The sequence below is a fragment of the Folsomia candida genome, unplaced genomic scaffold, assembly GCF_002217175.1.
Source record: "Folsomia candida strain VU population unplaced genomic scaffold, ASM221717v1 Fcan01_Sc029, whole genome shotgun sequence".
Classification (NCBI taxonomy): domain Eukaryota; kingdom Metazoa; phylum Arthropoda; class Collembola; order Entomobryomorpha; family Isotomidae; genus Folsomia; species Folsomia candida.
The window spans coordinates 1,267,365-1,291,325 of record NW_019091221.1 but is presented as its reverse complement, the minus strand read 5'-3'; positions in this window follow the sequence as shown (position 1 = coordinate 1,291,325).

Genomic DNA, 23,961 nt, shown 5'->3' with positions numbered 1-23,961 from the left:
ATTTAAGAATGACTAGTTGAATGGCAAAGAGTGTTTCTTTTATATCCAGATTTCATGCTCATAATTGCTAAGATTTTACCATTTATGTATCTAGGGACGCATGCATAGCTTGGGAGTAAATTACGTCAATATATTTATTTGACGTCAATTAATATCTATTTTCAACCTATTGGTGTTATTTTAGTGATGGAATTGAATTGTCATTAGACGTTTTTTATTGCAGTTTTGCAGGCTATAAATATTAATGTGTGTGTTTGTAGTGTCGCACCGAATCCAGGTAAAAGGAGTTTCAGGTTTCCACACTTATGTAAATATGATAAATTCATATTATGGATAAAAAACTTAAAAAAAATGGCTATGTTTATTCTCTGCATTGTATCACGTATGTAAAAGAAATTATGTTGCTGCAATTTATGCAAAGTCATACTTACATACCTATGTATTTATTTTTGTCTCTCTCGTTAAGCTCGCAATTTCTTACGTCAAATGAGAGGTAAAATTAACGTTTTTTCATACGATTTAAAAAAGGGTGAATCATGAATGAATGGAAAGTATAAATCAAGCCTTGTCGGTTCCATAAATTAATTTGATATCTAAAGATTGAAAAGCGTACTTAGTCAAACTAAAGTATTTATAGCAGTTTAAGGTCAAGTATGTATATAATACATACATATGAATTACCGTATTATGGAATTATTTATATGTAGCGATCAGGGCCCGGGCTGGACATATTTGCGCCCTAGGCAAAATTTTTCTGGCGCCCCTATGCAGAAATTCCTCGTGAGAAAATTCCTTTGTTAACCATCGGCTATTATTAGATTCAGCGGCACTTCTCATATATTTTAAACGTTTATTAAGGGTTATTTATTATTATTTCTCCTTTAGGTTATGCACACTATTTTTAATTAAATCCAATATTTGAGCTGTAAGTGCAAATTATAATTTGCATGGGAATAGCTGCAGAAATATTAATTAGTGCGCAAATGACATATTCCATGATTCGCGAAATTAAAGGTGAATCTATGTTGTATACCGTAATACATAAATGCGTTTTATAATTATGAAATACGAGTGAAGATTAATTTGAGGAAAAAGAATAGAGGTGGACTTTGATTCCTCCGTGTTCCAAATTTTTAAAATTGACCCGAAGTATTTTATAAATTCTGACCATCGCACCAGCGCCCGATATTGGATCGCGACGGCACCGGGGTGATCCAATTAATTGTTCAAGCAGTATATATTTTAAATGGTTTACTTGCCATCTTCAAGTCGATTTAATTTTTTCGCAGGAGCTAATTTTTCCGCAGATTTTAATTTTTATAAATTGTATGTCGATATCGTTGTAAAGATTATATTACATAATGAGAAATGCCCGTGCGACTCTATTTTTCGCTTTTTATTGAAATATTCAGATGTTTTCTTTTAAATACCCAGTGCTAGCAAAAGAACTGTTACAAGAAAAACTCAATGTAGCAATCACAGTTTGTCGAATTTTGAAAAAATAACTACATCACTGAAAAGCCAATGAGATTCTATATACGAAACATTATACACCTTTCAAAAGTTTAATCTCATAATAATAATAATTTATTACAATGAGATACCCCACAAGTGGGACATTACATCTTCAGGAAAGCAAATATGGTTACATATTATTACATTATTATTACATTATTACATTACATTATTATTACATATTATTACAGAAAAGGCTCACATAACCCTTTTCTCGTCGTTAAAAACGGTGTGATCCCTCTTAGAAGTCCACGTCATTCGTTCTTTCGGCCATTGAAATTGAGCATCATTTTGCTTCTGGGGACGCACCGGTTTCGTCTTGATTTTCCTCTTGCTGAGGTTGGGGCAAGCAGACATGACTTGAGTAGTGTCAGATGTTGAAATAGGAAGCTGGAACTCCGCTTAAATCTGGATAATCGTTACACAGGGGTCGCTAGAGCGACGGAGAATGTTGAATTTTTACATTTGTATCGTTTTAGGCGTGCGTCCTCGCTTCCTTGTTCTACCGAAAGTGTCCCCCTTGACCTTAAAACTTGTTACGGTGGGTCGGCGGACACTTAGGTGATTGTTCGTTTTGGAAATACTCCGCCGTAAAGCACATTGAGCTTCTACCCTGCCCCTCTGCAACAAGTACGGGAATTTGCCCCTCACTATGTGAAATCGACAGAACAAAAGAGTTAATTTACGTCATATATTGACCAAAATATCCCAAATATACTGGCAATTTAATTTCTTAACAAGTTGAATCAAATTCTAATTAAGTCCGTCAAAAACAAATAATTTATTGTATGGTGTCCTTGTTTTACTGGTCACCTGATTTTGACATATTCTTAAATAATTTCAACACCTCTGAACCAATGTTAACGAAATTTTGTGACAAGACTACTAGGAACTGTAGTACTTAATGGCGAAAGAAACAGCTATACATTCCGAAGGGCCTTTAAGAAATTGGAAAAAATGTTAGGTGTCCTTGTTTTACCGGTCGCAGTGTATTATGTCAAATTCATATGCATCAATTAATTCAAATATCACTCTCAGTCTATCATCACATTGATTGTTGACAAAATGTTTCTTTACACGTTGTTTAAATACTTGGAAGCTGACCACTCTACTAGACTGTACAATAGGCTCAGGTAGATTGGACCATACTTTTGAGGCCCTATATAAAAATGATTTTTTACCAAATGTACTGTTATATTTGAGGCTTGGTTCATTATATGTCATATTTCTAGTTGATAAGCTAATATTAGTTTCACATATGTAATTATTGAACAAAGTTGGCCCAGCACCCGTAACCATTTTGCATGCAAGTTTGCACATTTCAAAATGCAAGCATTTTTCGCTGTTAACAACTCAATTCCATTGATTTTGTCAGATATTGAATCATATTTAGATTTTCAAAATATAAAGTTATATATATATATATATAGTGAGCACATGCTTTTATAATTCGATCAACTACATCAACATTTTTCCTCCCATGTAACCACACAGGGGCAGCATACAAGTAGATGGACTGTACCGACGCGTTGACATACTTAAGGCGACACGAGCCCAGAGTCTTCGTTTCCACTTCGCGATTGCTGTACGGCTACAAGCGTTCCACGGGATATTGGTGGTATTTCTAGACGACAGATTTTTTTTCGGAGTCCAAACCTGTGTTTTTGCACATGTATCTAGCTACAGTTTCGATCATACATATATCGTATTCCAGAAAGTTGAGGTTTCGGTGATGATGAATTTTATTCTCTCTAAAATGGAGGCAGGAATTTTTTATTTCAACCACTTATCTGATATTTTGGCTTCATAAGTAGGACCTGAGCCGTACTTAAAGGTCTAGTGGATATTTTTGAATAGAGTGTGGTTCATCCGTAACCCAATTTGCTCGATAACTTCAAAAATATTTTTTGACGAAATTTCACTCTCAGAGGAAGAAAAATCACTTTTCCGACGACATCCAAATAAAAAATCCCAGAGGCAGGATGGTGGATGGGCCAATTATTATTTTTGAAATTTTTTGAACAATACAAACTGGCAATGTGTTGACACAGTGCTTTTGCTTATTTTATATCGCATCAATGGTTAAAGTTGGCTGATCTTTTCAAAATATTTATTTTAATTTTTCAAGCGAGTGCCGCATGATCAGCGCCTGCCTTCTTGTAGGTCTTTTTTTACTAGTGCGGTTAGCAGGTACATCTCCTCACATCTTAAAGACTTATGTCCAATGTTTAGTTTCAGGGCAAGGGAAATAGTTTTTCTTAAACCGTTTATTTGTGGGGAAATTTTCCTTATGGTCCGGCATGAATTCGGACGAATTCAAGTCTTCATTAACTTCATGATTTTTTATGAGCTCTTTGACTGTTCCCTTCCACTTTTGTTTCACCCATTAACACTTCCAGTGTCAGGGGGCCGTTTTAAAGTACTGTCTGTCATCTTGCGTTCAGTTCCGATTTTTACTCAGCAATTGAAGAAATATTACAACTCTCTAAAAAATTGTCTAGCCTGCTTAATTTACCCGGAAAATCTTGTAACAGTTCTTTTGTGAGTACTAGGTAGGTTAAAAAACAGTCGTAATCATATCTGCAAGTTTTGTAAAAATTAATTTTTTGATGTTGACTAGCAAATCTCCTAGGAAATCCGATGATTCATACTACATATCTTTTAAACTTCAAATTAATTTTTGAATGAGACCAATTTTATTTTGTTCACCTTAAACAAAACCTACCTGTAATATTTTTGTTTCATAAATTTCGCATAAATGTACAAATTTGTGCACAAGGCTCTAAGTCTAACTGAATGCCAGATAAAAGCTCGGGTCCTTAAAATCCATGGAACTTCTAAAATTTTAGCGTCAATTAAAATATTATGAAACATGATCCATCGGAATACTTGATTTATTAGAAATCCACCTGAAATATTGTATGAAATTTTTAGATTTTACGGTAGTTTGTACTAACGTCAGAACGTGATATAAAATCTTAAAATTAAAATTACGCGATAGTTGGATTTTTAATAATTCAAGTAAGTCTTTCATAGAATCATGTTTTCGAATTTTTGACTTCGCACTAAGGTTCGAAAAGTTCAGGTTCTTCATAACTCGAGGTTTTGCTTGGAAGGCAGCTTAAAATTAGCGCATTTTGGAAAATACGTTAATATGCTTATATCTTGTAGTAAACAATCTTATTGTTAGATTGGTCCCATGTAGATCTGCCTTGTATATGTTTGAGGAAACGCATGCGTTTGAGAAAATTCATTTGAATTTTGGCACCTCAACTTTCGAAGAAGGAGATTCATTTTCGTATCACGCTTAAACCCAAAGATATTGTTCGAAAAGCCTTCTATAAAACCCGACGTCTGGGGCCTTCTCTGTGGCTTCGAAGTGTTCTTGCAAGATTTTTTGGGGTGGAGGGGTTAACTAAATTGTAGAAATTATGTCCATGATATTAAAAATATTAATAAAGTAAATACTTAATATACCATGTTTTATCCGCGACGCCCTCTTGCGCCCTTTGCCCTTACCCCTCCCTGGGGCCATCTAGGAACGCGATGATTTAAATTACATATGTATGTATTGTATATGTGCTCCGAATCACTTTGAAGACAAGAAATTAAGATTCGAACTTGAGAATCTCAAGTTGAGATTAGTACTTATAAAATTGTTTTTACAATTTCCAAATTTAAACCAATTTCGTTAACATCAATTAATTTGTTTGTACACGAATAAGAAACTTTTGCCAAGGGGCGCCCTCAGAATTTTCCGCCCTGAGCAATTACCCCTACCAAAATCCTGGGCCTGCCTGTTGAGGGCAAAATTTATTTGCCCAAAACTATGTTAAATAAAGTAGAGCTGCAAAGTTTGTCAAATGGTCCTCATAGATCGTTTCACAGCATTATTTATGTTTTTCTACTGACAACCCATTCTGAACGGATTTAAGAAAATCATTTACCAATTTTCGAATTTGTCGTTTTTATCTAGTACACAGCCGGGCGCCTCACGGCGCCCCTGACAATTTGGCGCCCTAGGCAGTTGCCTAGGCCGCCTGACCCTTAAACGGGCCCTGAACACACCAATGGGTGTGCGGTATGTGCTTAAACAATATGGGCCATATTGTTATTGTTAGGAGTGGCAATCCGTCGGATCGGATCGGATTATGATGCCTTCGGATTGATCCGGTTCGGATTAAGCAGGTGTTCGGATCAATCCGATTCGGATCAAACACTCAATCCGATCCGACTCGGATTGATCCGTCGGATTTCGGATCGGATCGGATTATAATCCGATCCGATAACTTGGTAAAATATATACATTTTCCCAGTAACTGTGATACCATGCTCCGTCATCAAACTCAGTACCGAGGATTCGAATTTCCACATCCGGATTTCGCCAATGTGTTTCTAATTTTTGGGGACGGGATGAGTTCGGAGATGGGGGTTGTAGGTCATAAGGTCACGGCGCCACGGTCACTGTGATGACGCAGACGGTCAAAGGTGTCGAATTTTTTGTTTCCACCGTTTGAGACCTATTTTTGGACGGGGATTTCAGAAATCGCCATCATTTAGACGTGCGACGACCCCATGACCGTGTGGGCGGTTTCGAATGTCGATAAATGACTTTTCTCATGTGGGGTGTCTATTGAAAGGTATTGTCGGGTACATTTGAAAACGGGGCAAAATGAGACGTGGGGTGATGTGAGACAATGACGGGAAAGTGCAGAAAGACGTTGTGGGCGTGCCACAAAGACAATTGTGGACAATTGTAGACAATACCGTGTGTTTTCACCCGTTTGCCACATTTCATTTGCAACGGTTTATTATTGTTTAATATGATTATTTAATGCTATTCGAAAATAACATTAAATAACTAAATAACTTTAAAAAAAGTCTACTTATCAAAAACTTTTAATATTGATAAATTTAGTATTTGTGCGTCTTCCAAAATTCAGAAATGCCCTAAAAATTTCTGTCCTTTATTGCAATAAACAATAAATTGTTCCTGAGACCTTCGATAAAATGATTTCAGGATAGAAATTTTAAGCAAACATGTTTAATTTCTGCAAGCTAGTTAAAATTCGAAACCGTTAGTGTTTTAAAAAAATTCTTAAGGCCGAATCATTCTGCCGAAACAACGATTCTCCAGGCTGAATGATTATTTAAAATTCAGCGAGGGACAAAAAATGCACTTACAAGATATTGTTCGAACTATTGTGGATTCCCTAACTAAACGGGAAAGATTTTATTTTAATTTCAGCCCGCCACCAATGTTAATCAAGTGGGAACTTGATTTTGGCGCCTACAAAATTTATCACATTTACTTCGAGAAATCACAATATCAAATTATGAATTAGTGAAAGTTTATACGCAGCGCTAATGTGTACATTTTGGGAAAATTCGCCAATCCGAAATCCGATCCGAGATCCGATGACCAGTTTCGGATTGATCCGATCGGATTAAGCAGTCGATCCGATCCGACCGGATTAGGATCGGTACAATCCTATCCGATCCTAATCCGCGGATTTCGGATCGGATCGGATTGCCACTCCTAGTTATTGTTGGTCAGAATGCGTCAATATTAACGCGAGGGAGGAATTGTTTTCAAGCTAAAACAACGGGTCTTTGAAATCCTGGAACTTTTCGAATTCAAACATTCGAAAATATGTTCCTTCGCAATGATTTGCTTCATTTATTAAAAATCCACTAGAAATATTTTTGAAAATTTAAAAGTTGACCGAAATTCATTTTTATTGATTTTAGAAAAGAGACGAAAAAGTCTTGAAATTATAATTTCCCTAAAACTAGATTTTTAATAGCTTTCGTAAGCCCCTCTGAAGGAAGATTTTCGAATTTTTGAATTCGAGATAAAATTCGATAGGGTCCGAAGTTTATGAAAAACCGAGATTTTGGCTGGGAAACATTAAAATCCGTGCCTCGCAATCAAATTAATAACATTTTGTTAACATATTGCAAAAAATCACAAGTGAACAATTCCATCTAAATCTGAGTTTTACACGTGAAAGACTTTAATTGTCAGTGGGAAAATTAATTTGAACTTCGACCTATGTGCCTTCATGCAAAAAAGTCATTTTTGTCTCATGCTTAAACCTAAAGCAAAATTATGGAAAACCCGGGTCTTTTCTAGAAATACTGAACTCTGGTTTTTCGTGACTTTCGTGGATTTGGGAGGTTTTTTCGAGTTTTGGAGCGGGTTGAAACAAATCGAAATTAAGTATCTGAGCAACCCTGATACAATATTTAGAATCAGCATGTAATGTTAATAATTTCCACGCATGATTTGTACCAAGTCAAAAGTTCATTTATAACATGGAAACCAACTGCGACCGAAGGATGTTAATGATAAGTATGACAAATTCATATACATGGATGAAATTGTACTAAAGTTCCAATGAATCCGAAAATTTAATTCTTATTGACTAGTTTTGAAATGAAGATAAATAGTTTGTTTCAATTTACATTAATATCTTTTCAAAAAAGTCCAACAAAAACAAAATCCCTAACAACCATTAGGATTTTTGTGGGGTATGATAATAAGCAACAGCCTCTAAGAACTTGAACTTACAAAATAGAGGTCAACGCCGGCTATTGTACTACGACGCGCCCTCGGTAGTACTTAAGGGACCGTTGCCGCCAGTAAATCTGATTTCCTATTCCTACAACTTTGTTGCGCTCGGCAGCGCTGCGGCTTCAAGCAATCCTACAAAATCGGTGCTGCCGGCTGAGCCAAATTGGACGGCGTTGATCTCTGCTACAAAAAACTTGGTGTTTTGCTCTACTCAACGGGATCTGGGAATTACCGACTCCATACAGTATAATATTCAAATATTAGTAGATACACTTCAAGCCTCAAATAAAATCGGTTTTTGTTTATTGAGTAAGAAATCGCTTAACAACTTACATTTTCGGCGGCGCCCTCCGGCGCCCCTCGGCGCCTCAGCGCCCCGGGCAACCGCCCGGCTTGCCCGCCCCTCTCACGGGTCCTGAATATTCATAATTTCTTCGTAACGTTAGTATTCTTCTTCATACCGTAAAATAACTTACCAGATTTTGTAAGCGTCCCTGTAGATTTTGACATTGAAAAACGCTTACGATTTTTACTACCTTGTTTTTTCTTGAACTATTTTAATAATACTATAATATTTATGCGCATACCTGAATCACCATCCGAGTTACCCACAACGAATGAATTAATTTCATCGATAGGAAAATTATTCTTAAGAAATTCGACAGAAGGGGATTGATGACGTTCTTCCGCGAATATTGCCACTATGAGGAAACCAAGTAAGACAGTAGCTATATAGGATTTCATCCTTGTGTGTACTTATATACCGATTGAAGTCTGGTTGGCAAACTAAATATTTAAGAATGACTGGTTGAATAGCAAAGAGTGTTTCTTTTATATTCCGATCGTCTCACCCGTCATCCTCTTCATTGCTTCAAGATTTTACCATTTCTCAAGGGACCCATGCAGAGCTTGGGAGTAAATTACGTCAATATATTTGACGTAAATATATATATTCAACCTATTCATGTTACTTTAATGATGGAATTGAATTGTCATCAGATCTTTTTTATTGCAGTTTTGCATGCTATAAATACTAATATGTGTGTATGTAGTGTCGCACCGAATGCTTTCAATCCAGGTAAAAATGCACACTTATGTAAATACGATAAATATGCTCATATTATGGATCGTACCTAAAAAAATGGCTGTGTTTAGCTATTCATGTAAAAGAAATCGTGCTCCTGCAATTTATGCAAAGTAATATTTTTTAACTTCGTTTCGTCAAGCTCGCAATTTATTATTAGTACTCACACGTCAAGTGAGAGGACAAATGAATGTTTTTTTATACGATTTAAAAAAGGGTGAATTAGATATGAATTGAAAGTATATATAAATCAAGCCTGGTCGGTTGCATAAATTAATTTGATGGGTAGATTGAAAAACGTAGTTAGTCAAACTAAAGTAGCAGTTTAAGCTCAAGTATTTGAATACATACATATGTGTTACTATATTATGTAATTATGACTTTTGACTTTTTTTAATTTCTTCGTTTTTAAGATTAGGTATACGACTTTTTTTTATCAAGGTAAGGTAATGCGAATCTTCGACTCCTTTGTAGTCAGCTTTTCTGATGTTTAATTTCTGTAATGTGTATGAAATGATAAGTGAAATTAAACAAAAGATACATAAGTTTATAATTATGGCGATGCATATTTAGCCATGTATGATTAAACGAATAATGAATTAGTCTTACTATGCAGGTTACCATAAAAAAGTCCGTCGGGAACCACCGACCAAGGAAGTTATTAGGTGTCAAACTTCTTAAAAACCTGTTCTGCGATTTTACAAAAAAACGACAGTTCCTCTCAACGTTTAAGAGTTTCAGTGGCATATATAATTATTCTAAGCATGTACAAGCTTAAAAAACCCTAAATTCATCAAAGTCTTACATCACCCCAGAACGTTTGGAAACAGTTTGTTACCATTTCAGTGTGCAGGAAATAATTTTAAGCGTCATTTTGTTTAACCTCTTTCAATCCACAATCCTAAAGTCCATATGAGTTGCTGATTGTAAAAATATAAAAAAATTTGGACCACACCCCCTGGGGGGCTAACCACCCCCACAGGGGGTGTGGTCCCCAAATTTTTTAAAAAGTGTTTTCCCTGCCTCCCATGAATTACAAATATGTATACATTTACATAGTTACGCCCCCTAGGACTTTTGGGACTTGACCTGGCCTAATATTACAATGTGCAATGCCGGGTGATAAAATGCGAATGAATTACACATTACATTGTAGACAGCGGAAAATAAATTACCTTGTTATACATGAATCAATCACAATTGGTTATCAGTCCTCAACGATTACAATAAAAAACAAACCATACGTATAAATATTAACCTTGCAAAGATATTATAAGTGCAGGATTCACGTGGGTCAGGAGCACTGCGTCATCACCAGTACAGTACAGGTAAAACTGTGTAAAATTATCCATGGCAACAAGATTTCGAGTACACTCACTCCTGACAAAGCCCATCATATGGTATTCTTTTATCCAATCATTGTCACAATGTTGCTCCGATTAATTCCCTTTGCGACCTGCGTCGCCGTATCTCCGGTTTCATCCAGGATGTGACATTCTACACGGAAATTGACCAAGGTGGGAATGCATTTCGATTCCGAAGCAAAGAGCCAGATCTCACGTATTACTCGCCCTTACTGACGGATGTAAAATCATGGTGTCTTAAGGATTGTAAGGATTCTTTATTGAATTGATTGAATTTATTTCATGACATCGACAATTTTAGTTATTTAACGCTCTCAGCAGGGTTCGTTACCACGAGTCTTCAGGGTTTTTGGATGATTATGGGGTAGATTGAAAAAAGGTTCTTTAAACTACAACTTTAACCAATGAAACTTAAATTTTCTGATTCAGCATGAAATTTTGATGAATTTTGAAATTTTTATGTGCGACTTGAATTTCCAAGTATCATTCAATACTCCTGGTTTTCTATTTAGTTTACATGTTAAGCATGAACTTTTGAGTTAAAAATTTGAGTCAATGAAAATATTTAAAATTCTATGCTGACTTAGAATATTGAAGTTCTTTACTCTAATATGTAATTTTACGAATTTTGCTTTAACCTGCCCCAAAATCGGCAAAATCCACGAAAACCAACAAATACCCAACAACACCGGAAAAACTCTCGAGGTTTGGTTTAAACAGAAAAATTTTAAATAGAAAAACCCCAGGGTTTTCCGAACCCTAGCTTTCAAGTTTTGATAATTAAAAATAACCTATTTCAAAGTAGAATGAAGACCACTAAAAATTTGATGATGATCAAACAAGCGTCTCACAAATTGCAACGGAACTACTTCCACATTTTTTTTACTACATATGACCGATAATATACAAAAAAACTGGCAAAGCAAACTCTTTTGTAACATACATACGTCAACCGAATGCATTTGTGTGTATAGTTAATATGTATAAATGTAAATACTTAGGTAATCATGTCTGTATGTGTGTACACTCCATTGAATAAACAAGTCTCATGAGAATGAAAATATATGCAAAAGGCTTCGTTCCATGCTGCATTACGTATTTCATCACTGAATTTGTCAAATATCTGACAGCAACGCATTATATTTCTTGTAATTAAAATTAAATTTACTGCATCGGAAAATTTACTAATTTGAGTTATCATTAAAAGTGCCAAAATCATACATTTCAAGATCTCAACCGGTAAGTAACTACTTTGGTTTGCATAAAAGATCCAGCGCTCTCTTTACGTTTTTTATTATATAATTATACACTATGTCATCTATTACGGTCATATGCATATCATGCATGCGTACATAGTTTGTAAATATGTATATGTATTTCTTTATATGTTTCCAGATTAGTTGGTGGGAGGAACTTAAAATTCAACCAGCGTCAAATCGAAATCAAACTATTTCCTAGAGAGCAGTAGTACTCAAAACAATATTTTTATTTGTATACCTGCACTCTAAACAAAAATGAGTAAAATTTACTCAAGGTTGGGCAAAAAAGAGGACGACACAACTAGAAGGTAAAATTTGTCCAACGTTGTGCAAAATTTATCCAAAGTTGTGTAAAATTTGCCCAATGTTGGGTAAATTTTACCTTTTTGTTGTGTCATCCTCTTTTTTACCCAACCTTGGGTAAATTTTACTCATTTTTATTTAGAGTGTGTAATTACGGATTATTTCGGCCTTTCCAATGTTATAAGGTAAGTGAGGTTGTATTCATACCTCTCTTCTCTCTTCCAGACCATCAAACAGGGCCCGTTTAAGGGCCAGGCAGCCTAGGCACCTGCCTAGGGCGCCAAATTGTAGGGGCGCCATGAGGCGCCCCGCTGTACACTAGATAAAAACGACATTTGCGAAAATTGATAAATGATTTTCTTATATTCGTAAACATACAATGCCGAGTGGAAAAAATTTTGTGAAACGGTCTCCGGACTATTTGATAAACCATTAAGCTTTATTTTCTTGTCTCACATAGTTTTCGAGAAACAAATATTGTCTTCTACTGGCAGGCCCCGAAATTTGGTAGAGGAGAATTTCTCAGAACGCCAAGTCTGAGGGCGCCGCGAGGCGCCCAAAAGTAATTGTTTATACAAATTTCGCACAAACGATTCTTGTATTCAGAAACAAATGATTCAATGTTAATTAAACCCGTCCAAATTTAAAAAACTGCAAAAGAAGTTTTAAAAGTTCGCAGAATTGCATATCTTATCCCAAATGAAATTCGGAGCACACATACAGTAAATCAACTAATCGTTACTGTGCTCCTGAGGAGGGTTAGGCGGCCTCACAGTTGCCCAAGGAGCTGAGGCGCCGCTGATATAATATTAGCGTGAGGCGCCGTTGATTAAATATGATCGTGAGGCGCGAATTTTAAATTGCGTTCCGGGCAAAACCTCGAGTTCTCATGAACCTGAACTTTTCGAATCTTAGCATGAGTTCAAAATGCGAAAACATGAGTTTATAAACAGGCCCCGCAATTGCGAAGGGCATCCAGAATACAGAACGCCAAAATCTGAGCGGCGAAGCATCCAAAGGTTTACATACATACATATACACGAACATTTATTTTAGTCTTCGAAAAATTAGAGACTCAATTTATTGTTAGTGCAATTGTTACAATTCCCATTTTTGACATAACTAAATCTTGTTTTCTCAATATTCGGAAGCGTTTAAAAATTTTGGAATTAGCCGGTTACCAAAGATATATTTACTATATATTAGCATATTTTAATATATTAACTGGTCGACTAAAATTAACAAATGTGTGATCGGATTAGTCAACCTGTGAGTGAGATTTCTGCACCGTAGTGAAATGTGATCAAGTTTTATAAATTTTTTATATATGTATTTAGCGTGGGCAAACTCGACAGTAGTTTGGTACAAATTTTGTATCTAATAGGTAACTCATATTGTTGAAATAAGGATTTATAAATTTAGAATACCTTATTCCCAATTTAATTGGTTGCTATAAATTGTGCCATATGTACATACATATTTCATATGTAGATTTGTTTTTGTTTTGTAATTCGCGGTATTAAAAACCCATTTTTCACAGGATGGAAACCACCTGGTTATTTCAATATATAAAAATCGAAATACTTAGTCGAAATCCGATTTGAAAAATATTAAAATTTTTGATGCCCAATTTTACATACCTATTTCCAGAAACGCCCCCTTGTTAGTGTAATCTTTACAATTTTACCATGGATAATGAAATAATCTGCATTTTTTCGCAAAACTTTATTGATCTAAATTCCCCTTGAAAAAATGCTGACAAGGAAGGCATGCAATATATTTATGTATTTGGTGACAAATTATATCAGATGGGCCCCCTCGCGATCATGCCCCAGAAAACATACGGGCGGGATTGGGCACTGTCTATGAAAGACAAACGTGATTTATTTAAAATTAAACTTTCACGAAATTCCAATTTTAGAATTTTTTGATCAGTTTCTGACATTAATTCACACTCCTGTAAAGTCCTAAACTTTCTGAAGGAACATGTATACTGAAATTCTTAATTCAGACTAAAAGTTGAAATCGTCCCGAACACTTAAATGGATACAGATAAAATTCGCGAATTTCGGTTATATTGGCTCATTCCGATGCCAGAATAAATAATGCGTTTATACTTATTTTTTGTGAAGAAAATAAAAATTGGGGTCATGAAAACCGGAATAACTTCGCACCTCACAAATTCTTGAGTCCAACGTTGGACTTCCGGCGTTTTTATTCGGCCACCTCACGTAGTATGAGGAGCTGAAAGCTGTAAAAATGATATGCGTCTGCGATTTTTAGCTCAAAGGTGTATCAATATTTTTTAAAACGGTGTCCGCCATAGAGTTATATTAATATAAGGTTTTCGCCAAGAGATCCCTAACTTTTTTCCCTACAACCCACTATGGGCCAGGATCAATATCTTGTGGCCATTAAGGCACTATCTAGAATTGGTAACAGACGTGTGCCATCGTGTTCACCATAACCAACTTGTTCCCCATGCCAAATATAAAGGCCATCGTTAAAGTCATTTGAGAGAAAAAAATTAATAAACTTTTCATAATACATTACGGATATAGGGCTTTAACAACTTCTCACCAATCCGCCCCAATCCGCTTCCATCTGAGCCACTACTTGTACTATTCGACACCTAATAGTGTCGGGAGTATATTCTGCTGCGACAAGCTGCGTCCGTCAAGCAGAACTCGAACTAGGACCTCCCCCGCAGCGCGAGGTGATATAGCAAGAATTTCTTCGCCAGCACTCTTTATTTGTTTATTTATAGTACCTAGTAAGGAAATGCATGACGAAAAAGTAAACCCACCCCCCGGGTACCCTGAGCAATATTGAAGTGGTCACATGCCCCACCCCCAGTGGGTGTGGCCCTCGGCGCCTTTTCTGATCTTTACAAAACATGGGTTGTGACATATCATTTTTCTCAGCTCGACCGGGGGATGTGGACTGAATAATTAAAATTGATAGACCACACCCCAGTGGGCGTGGCCATCAGCGACTTTTCGCTTTTAACGAAATCAGGTCATGTGATATATCATTTTTCTCAGCACGACGAGGGGATCACCATTGAAAACTTCAAATTTAGGGGCCACACTTCCAAGTGGGGGTGGTCGCCTGCGACTTTTCGACTTCTGCCTGACTATGTGATGGGATGTAATTTTCCTCTTCTCGAGGAGGGGATCTCGATTTAGTACTTAGGATTTAAACACCACACCCTTAGTAGGCGTGGCCCACCAGACGGAATAAACGACATATTTAAATATTACATTCTGGTGGGTCTAATTCAAAATGAAGAAGTTAATGGAAACATACGTTCGACTGAAAAATCATCATACCAGAATTTTGAAGACACGCCTACGAAATTAATTAACTCACTCTGACTATTTGGATCAACGTACCGTAAAACCTCTATTTATAGCCGGGGCTAAAATCCAGAACTGAGGGTCACGGACCCGGCTAAAATTAGAGACCGGCTATATGTAATTAGAGACCGGCTATAATTAGAGACCCGGCTAAATTTTGTTGCTCCAAAAATTTTAGATGTTACAAAATCAAATTTAATTCATGTTGACTCAATTTGAGTTTTCTAATTTAGCAAGATAAGCCGCAAGTAACCCATTCACTTTTAATCTACATCTTGAAACGAAGTTTAGCAGGTTCTTTAAATTGTTTGTCATGATTATATCCATTATTAACCTGAAATTAATAGGAAAAAATTAGTAGTTCAACTTATTCGTTGATTGGCATAATGTGCAACATTTTTCTTTAATGGACTATGAAGAAAGACACAGCGGACAAGACAGGTCATAATTAGAGACCCGGCCATAATTGGGGACCCGGCTATAATTAGAAGAGGGCTATAAATAGAGGTTTTACGGTAATTTGCTTGTCCGTAAGATTATTTTACTAAAATTGGTAACCGCATTGATAAGTACTGTCTAATTTTCCAATTATAATCATTATTACAAATTCTGATAAGCTTAATTTGCCCAGTTGAATGGACTTGATAATTCAAATGTCACAAATTTTACAGGCCTCAGGAATTGAAGTTAGATGATGGGCTTAGCTTATTAAGACCCTTGGCGTATTAGACACTCCCGTAGAAACCTTACCTACAAAAACCAGATAGTGCACAGAATTTGGTTCGGACAACAAAAGCTGAAAATGCAGCTCGTCTCAAATAGAAAATTCAGTCATCAGGTTACAAGAAGTGAAAGACTTGCAAACACGATTTCCTTTGTACGAGTCAGCCCCTCATTTTCAGGGATTCGAATTGGTAAAAACCAAATTGACCAGGGCAGCGGGAAAAAGTGGGAAAAAGGCATTTTTACCACCCACCAAAATGGGTGGGAAACGGGAAAAATGGAAGAAATGGGAAAAACTCTGGTTTTGGGGCAATCCGAAACAACTTCTTTTAAACTTAAGATTTTCAAAATTTGACTTTATATTAGTATTATCCATCAAATTCTGAGAAAATTAGTTGGTAATACGGTCCAATTCGAACAATCTCTAAAATTAACATGTACATATTGTATTCATACGGGAAAACTGGAAAAATAATTAAAACTGATCAAAATTGCTCGTATTACATTAAAAATTCTCAGAAATTCGTGGAGATCACGAATATGAAGTCCAATTCCGGAAATATTGATTATTAAAGAAGTTAGCTTTCCATAACTAAATACATGGACAGCCATATTTCCCACTTTGGACGGTAAAAACCGTTTTTCACGGTTTTTACCACTTTTTCCCACCTGCCGTGGTAAAAAATCGTGTTTGACGGGAAGAACGAAACCCTGCTCATTTTATTGAATTTCTAAATTTATTATGCTTCAAAATTTCCGTATTCATGTGGCAATTAAAATTTCAAATGTAATTTGAGGTATAATTCTTAGCTTATGCAGTGCCCATCAACTGTCTCATTTTTCACCATTTCCTTCCTATGTAATTGTATGTAATTATATGTAATTATATACTGCCATGCTATTTACATATTTGACACCTGAACTTCGTTCGCAATTTTTTTTAGTAAATTCGCTGACATCCATGTGAAACGTTATGGCACCTTTCCCTGACATACTCCTTAGCTGAAACACTGAAGGAAGTTGAAAATTTTGGTCAAGAAGAATGACATGTCGCATGCCTGGGTTAACTTAGACTAAAACAAATGTTGATGGCCACACCCCCCGGGGGGTGTGGTTTTTGAATTTCGTGTTTTGCATCCTAATCGCCTTATGTAGACAAGAAGAATGACATGTCGCATGCCTGGGTTTACTTAGACTAAAAAAATTGTCAATTGCCACACCCCCTGGGGGTGTGCCAGGTTGCCACTAAGCATTGAGTCAGATATACTAGTCACCTATACTTTACTTTATATTTGTACGGAAGGAATTATTTTTATGACGTAAAGTGCGGGCTATGTATATTTTTGGCCACAATTTGTAAAACCTGGCCCATAGTGCAACCCTTTTCGAGCGTTTTTTGAGAACTTCGTATAAGAACTTGGATTCACATTTCCAATATCATGCATATTATATTTTCAAAAAGTTTGATGACTCCCTAAAAAAATATTGCAAAAACACATTAAAGTCTCAGAGAAAGCTCCAGACGTCGGTTTTGCCAGAAAGCTCGGGTTTTCTGTACAAGGCTTTTGTGTTTAAGCATGATATGAAAATGAATCTCTTTCTTCGAAAGTACAGGTATCAAATATTAAATTAATTTTCTCCAATGTGGTCTTTCATGTGAGGATTATTTTGTTGAGTTTATTACCTAAATTCCTTAAAAGCCCAATGAAACGTTACGAGTAGTTTTGGAAAATGATTTGTAGTATTTTGAATACATGATTGACGCGTAATTCATCCCGAGCTGCACCCTCAGCGTTTATCGTGTACCGAAATAAAGATACTTCAGTAGTGAAGAAATGCAACGCAGAATGTTGCTGATTCAATGATGATCAAAGGTGCTCATTTGGTAACGAAATTTAGAATTTTTTCGTTGGCGTTGATTAGCCACCGAAAAATAAGTACCAGACTAGTACGCGTTAGAAATCAACGGGTTGGTACTTACCAGCAATTATATTTAGGCATTGCAAAAAAAGTTGACGAGGATCATTTTTCGTTGCATATATTTTTATATTTATTTAATTCATTTCAAAATTAATTCAAATGACAAAAATACGCATAATTATTCTGATGAAATTAATTACTTCATTCACCTCTAAATTCATTGACGAGAGTTCAGATACGTTGGTCTTCAAATGCAGTGGTAGGCGAGATTAAGTTAGAAATGTCAACAACATGATTTCCTTGTCCTAAAAATAATCAATCATTCAAAGCATACAGTTTTATGATCATAAGTTATATTTAAAACATTTTAGCTGCATTACCTTCCTCCAGCGTTGGGCTTATGCATTCTTCTTCGTGTTGACTGCTATCCACGGACGATGCTTTCAAAAGTTTCCTAGCCTTGTCATTTTCCTTGGTAAAATCATCTAAAAGGTTTTCAAAATATATTTAGAATGCATACACTTAAAAGTTTAATTATTTGCATGTTACCGCAAAAGTTTTTGACCTCGACACTCCAAACTGGCCACTTTGGGTCCGGCGTTGACGTTGGATCCTTTTGGATTTTCACATAGTCATTCCGCATGGTAATGATTCATTACTACCTTATTTTGAGTGTATTTATGTGCAACGTCAACCTTTGGGAAAATACATTAAAATTTCAAGTCTCTAAATATGTGTTTTCGTTAAAAAGTTATAGGACGGACGGATGGACATAACGATCTTATAAATGGCTTTCATCCCTTAATAATAAGGAAATAGATAAATATGTACTAATCAAATTCGTGTAAAAACGGATTGTTCGTCTACCACAAATACAATACCTATATCACATTCTCAACCCAATTTCACTATTACCTTGTGTTTCTAAAAATTGTCTTGGTGTTCGGTTTCAAACAAATTGGATTTACAATGGCCAACACCTTAAACAAGGAAAAAAAATTATACAGATAATGATCTTTCCCGGCAAGCTTACAGTAATCCTAATAAAAACGGACTTTGGACACTTTGCTCCAAAAATCTCACTTTGCCCCAGTAATATATTTGAACTCGAAACGTCAAGGGTTGACCTTTGACCCAGGTATGGTGTATGCACGGACTCGTGAAGTCCGTAGCTTTTTAAAAATATAGAGTTGGTGGGGTTTCGAGCGAAAAAGTTCACTGAACTTTGACCTCCATTTCCGGTCGAACCAGGTCACTTAGGGCTTAGGGACAAAAACATTTTTTGTTCAGCATGTAGAAATGTACAACATATCAAAAATTGGGTTGATTATCACGGAATTTTGCTAAGTTTTATTATGTATACGTTAAAAAGCATTTGGTGCACTAAATTTTACACAATTTTGCACACAATTTTACACACGTTTTGCACAAAGCCTCATTCATGGGGCTTTCTGAAATTTTTGTCCAGAATTAAATATTTAAATATTTAAAGTTATTTTTTGATTTTTTTTCCGATTTTCCAAAAACGCTAGAGCCGGGTGGTAGATAAAAAAATTAGGAATCTTTTGGCGAAAGTAGTATTTCGATATCTTTTTACATCATGTAGAAATTCGCGTCCCCGTTTGCAAGTTTTTGCGACTTTCTGTCCCTCCCCTTGGGGAAAGGGGTGGAATTGAACTAAATTAGGGATACCGTTGCACTCACAAGAATCAGCTCTACCAACTATGCAAATACATATTAACAAAATCAATTTTTTTTGTGGCCCTCAAGATTCCGGTTTTCATTATTGCTCATCCGGTGCAAGTAAAATATACATAGTTATTTAAAAACGGGTAATAACACAAATTTCCCTCATTTTTCCCACTGAGCAAGGTAAAAAGTTGATAAAATGTAAAAAGTAAGACCTTGGTCGTCACATCACCAGATTAATAACAGTCGAGAATTATTTTCGGTACACTTGCACTTAATTTCAGAGTGTGTACGTGGTTGAGATTCTGTAAGTTTTAATGTGAACAAAGTTCACATTAAAACAAGTTCACGTTCAAGTTCAAGTTCAAGTTCACCATTTGACGATGTATGTATTCGCAACCCGACAATTTCAACTTGTTGCGAATATTGGCACAGCATTTTATTTGACATCCTGCCTCACATTAACATAATCAATGGCAGGATTACCCTCTATATTTTCGCGATACGTATGTAGTAAGTAAATGATACACCAGGCCAGAGTCCAAGATTTATACGTACATGCGGAATTACGTCCTACATTCAACGTTGGCCCAAGTAAAATTTATCATGCGATGATTTTGTCATTTGAGCAATAAGCACATTATGTGACGCAAAAAATACAACTTCGTAGACCACATCTTCTCCTCTGATTAGGAGAAACCCTCTACATGAAAATTCCAGATCTTGATGCCCATTGAATATTTGGTACATCTAGGCGAAAATGGATAACCCTAAACTGGTCCAAGTTTTACATATTTGTGGTCCCAGATAGTTAGATATTTTATCGTATTCAACAGCAACCTCAACCCCTTTAAATTTTTCGAAATTTCAGGGCAAACCACTGCTCGGAACTTTTTTTAAAAAACTCAAAATTTCAAAAAAATTGAGATTTATTTTGAACATGGTAACACAACCATCTGGGACAAAAAAAAAAGTAAAACCGACGAAAAGATCTGACTAAAATTACATTTTTGGTGAACGTATGAAGTGGTTTTTGTACCTTTGAGGGGGTGTAGCGAGAACAAATGTAGTCATGGAGTACTGTTTTAGGGTAATTCATTTTTCGCCTAGATCTACCAAATATGCAAAATGCATCAAGATCTGGAATTGGCATGTAGAGCGTCTCTCCTCATCAGTTTTGACCATTATACATCCAAAACTGTACTTTTTGCGTAACGTAATGTGCTTATTGCTCCCATCACAAAATCATCGCATGATCAAGTTTCCTCATGCCAACTTAAGAAAGGTGAGAGGTCAGTTGATAAATATGGTGTGATGAATTTGCAATGTGACAATTTGTTATCCAGGCTGAGAAGGAAACATAGAAATTTCTCCTTTCATCTCGACTGAAATTGAACAAGGTGGTTGTATACAATGTAAGGAATATACATACTTTTTTCAAGAAAATAAAAAATTACGAGCGAATGTAAATTAAATTGTATTTCTTCGTTTCTTAGAGAAAATTTAACTTCTCCAATTAACCAAATAATTCGTTTAAAAGTAATTGTTTAACGGAAGTGACGCCTTAACTTTTTAGAAGGAAAAACATTATTTATTTGAGCTTGTTTCCAGGTAACGTCGATTATTTTAAAGATTAAACCTGTCCCTAACTTAACGTAAGTAATATATGTATTTGGATAAAATACCTTGTTTCTCATGCTATCAAAGTATGTACTTAGGTTGCATTTTCGCTATAAAATTCTTTGTATTGATAATATTTGTATATTAAGGAGGGTTGTCACGCCACACGCAAAAACTATTTACCGCTACAATATTTAATTTAACATATTCATAATATAGAAAGAGGTTCGGTAATTTTACCATGTTGTGGGGAAGAATTGGGTAAACACGAGAACCTGATTTGGTAACAGTCCTGTTTTATTTTTATTTACATATGTACAGAGCGGTCCAGAAACCAGGTAATAATAAAAGGGGAAAATTTTTATCCACATTTTTTAAATACTGGGTAACAAATGTCATTTTTCACAAAAGAAAAAAAAATCCCAATAAAATATAGTAATTATGAAGGAATCATAATTTGTTACAATTTTAATAATTTTTCGGAAAAGATACGGTTACCTTGTTCCTGGACACACTCTCAATAATTTTTTGATGATATTGTTACCGGCGGAGGTACTATGCAACTCTATTGCTCGGGTAATAATTTATCACCGAAAGGTAACATATATACAGAGGCTAAATCCTGCTCTGCCCCCAATGTCAACGCTCAGGTAATAAAAACATTACCTATACCGGAGGCAATTTCTTACCCAAAGAAGACAATTTGTTACTATAGTGTTACCACGCGGTAGAATTGTATAGTATCTCCGCCGGTAACAATATTGTCAAAAAATTATTGTCAAGCTGCAGCTTTGCACTTATTTGCATACCTTGTAAATAATTTGTAATAATTAAACTTTTACAGGATTCAACACTCGAAATGTGTTCAGATGAAAAATACACGCGTATTTATTCCCTCGGTTGGAAATGTGCAGTGTTTCCACTCCTCTCTGCAATCGTGCTGGGTTGTTTAATAACTGTTGGAAAATTGATCATAACCCCGAATCAGGATTCGCAAAGTGCAATTTTAGCCACTAAATTCCACTACTTTTTAAAAGGCCAGAATGGCGTAGATTTGACCAGGGAGAATGTTTTGGCCAAGTTATCGTCATCCACAAAACCAAAACGTGTTTATTTTTATATTCATGGATTCCAAAGCGGTTCCCTTGAAGAGGCGGAATCACTCGTAGTTAAGGATGCCATCCTAGAAACTCAGCAGGTTTGAATTGTTAATAATTACTGCTATATATTAAAATAATTAAAATTTAACAAGATATTTTATCTTGCGGGATTTCTAAAATATTTCAATATTTTGCAAATTTAAATTTTACGTAGCATTTTTACACATATTCTACATTTGTAGGAGATTGATCTGGTTGTTGTGGTCGATTGGTGTGAAGAAAGCAGCCGAGGACTCTTCACCTATCCGGATACGGCGTCCTTCACCGTGCCTAAAGTTGCGGAACACGTGACCCAGGAGGTGAAATGGATTGAGGGAAATTTAGGAATTTCTCGGTCCCAAATTAACATGGCAGGCCATAGTTTGGTACGTTTTCTTTACTTATTCCCAGTTTTGCCTAGCTTGTAGAGTTGTAATTTTTGCAAAGATGTACATGTAGGGTGCCCACATTATGGGAAGAACTGGAGAATTACTGCAGGAAAGTGGGGGTAGAAAAATCGCTCACATGACCGGCCTGGATGCCGCGGGGCCAATGTTTGACGATTTTTTTCCACAAGATGACCACCGACTTTCGAAAGGAGACGCCGATTTTGTGCTGTGTATTCATACAGATGACATATTGGGAACGACTAATCGCACCTTTTGTCATGAACATCGCTTCCCTGCAGTGGACAGTTGTGGAGTTGGTGGGTTTTGTTGTAGGCATAATTCCGCGAAAAAGTTATTTGTTGGCTATCTCAAAAATTGTGGCGGTCTTGTCAAGGAAGATGTGGGGACTGGGGCTTGGAACAAGTTTTGGAGGTGGCTCCTGAATAAAGTGCCGTTTAGAAATATTGTAATTACGGCACATTATTCGACATTTTTATTAGTACTTTTTTTATTGAAATTTCGAATTTTTTCAATACATACCCTTGGTCAGAAAATCTTCGAAAACATTGAATATTTCAAAAAAGTTGAGTCTGCTATTGGATATGATAGAGCAACTATCTGGGATCACAAAAATGTAAATTTCTTGAAAATCTGACCAAAACTCGATTTTTGGCGAGGATTTTAGTGCGGCAACTCTGGGGGTTTGGGCGCCTTTGAGGGGGCGTGGCGGGCGTAAATGGGCTCATGGAGTCTAACCCTCCTTCACTTTTTCTACACTCATGTAGTACTACAACATATCCAAAGGAGATCGAAATCGGGGCCCGACAAGTAGTGACCTTCTACTCCTCAGTTTGCCACCAAAACCCCGACTACCCCGACTACCCCGACTACCCGCAAAACCCAGGTAAAACCCCGGGGTATGGGTTTTCAATAGCAAACCCCGGAGTTTTCCTTACCCTGATCATAACCGTGACTATCTCGGGATCCGTCATAAATAATTGTGCTGTAACCCCTGAGTTT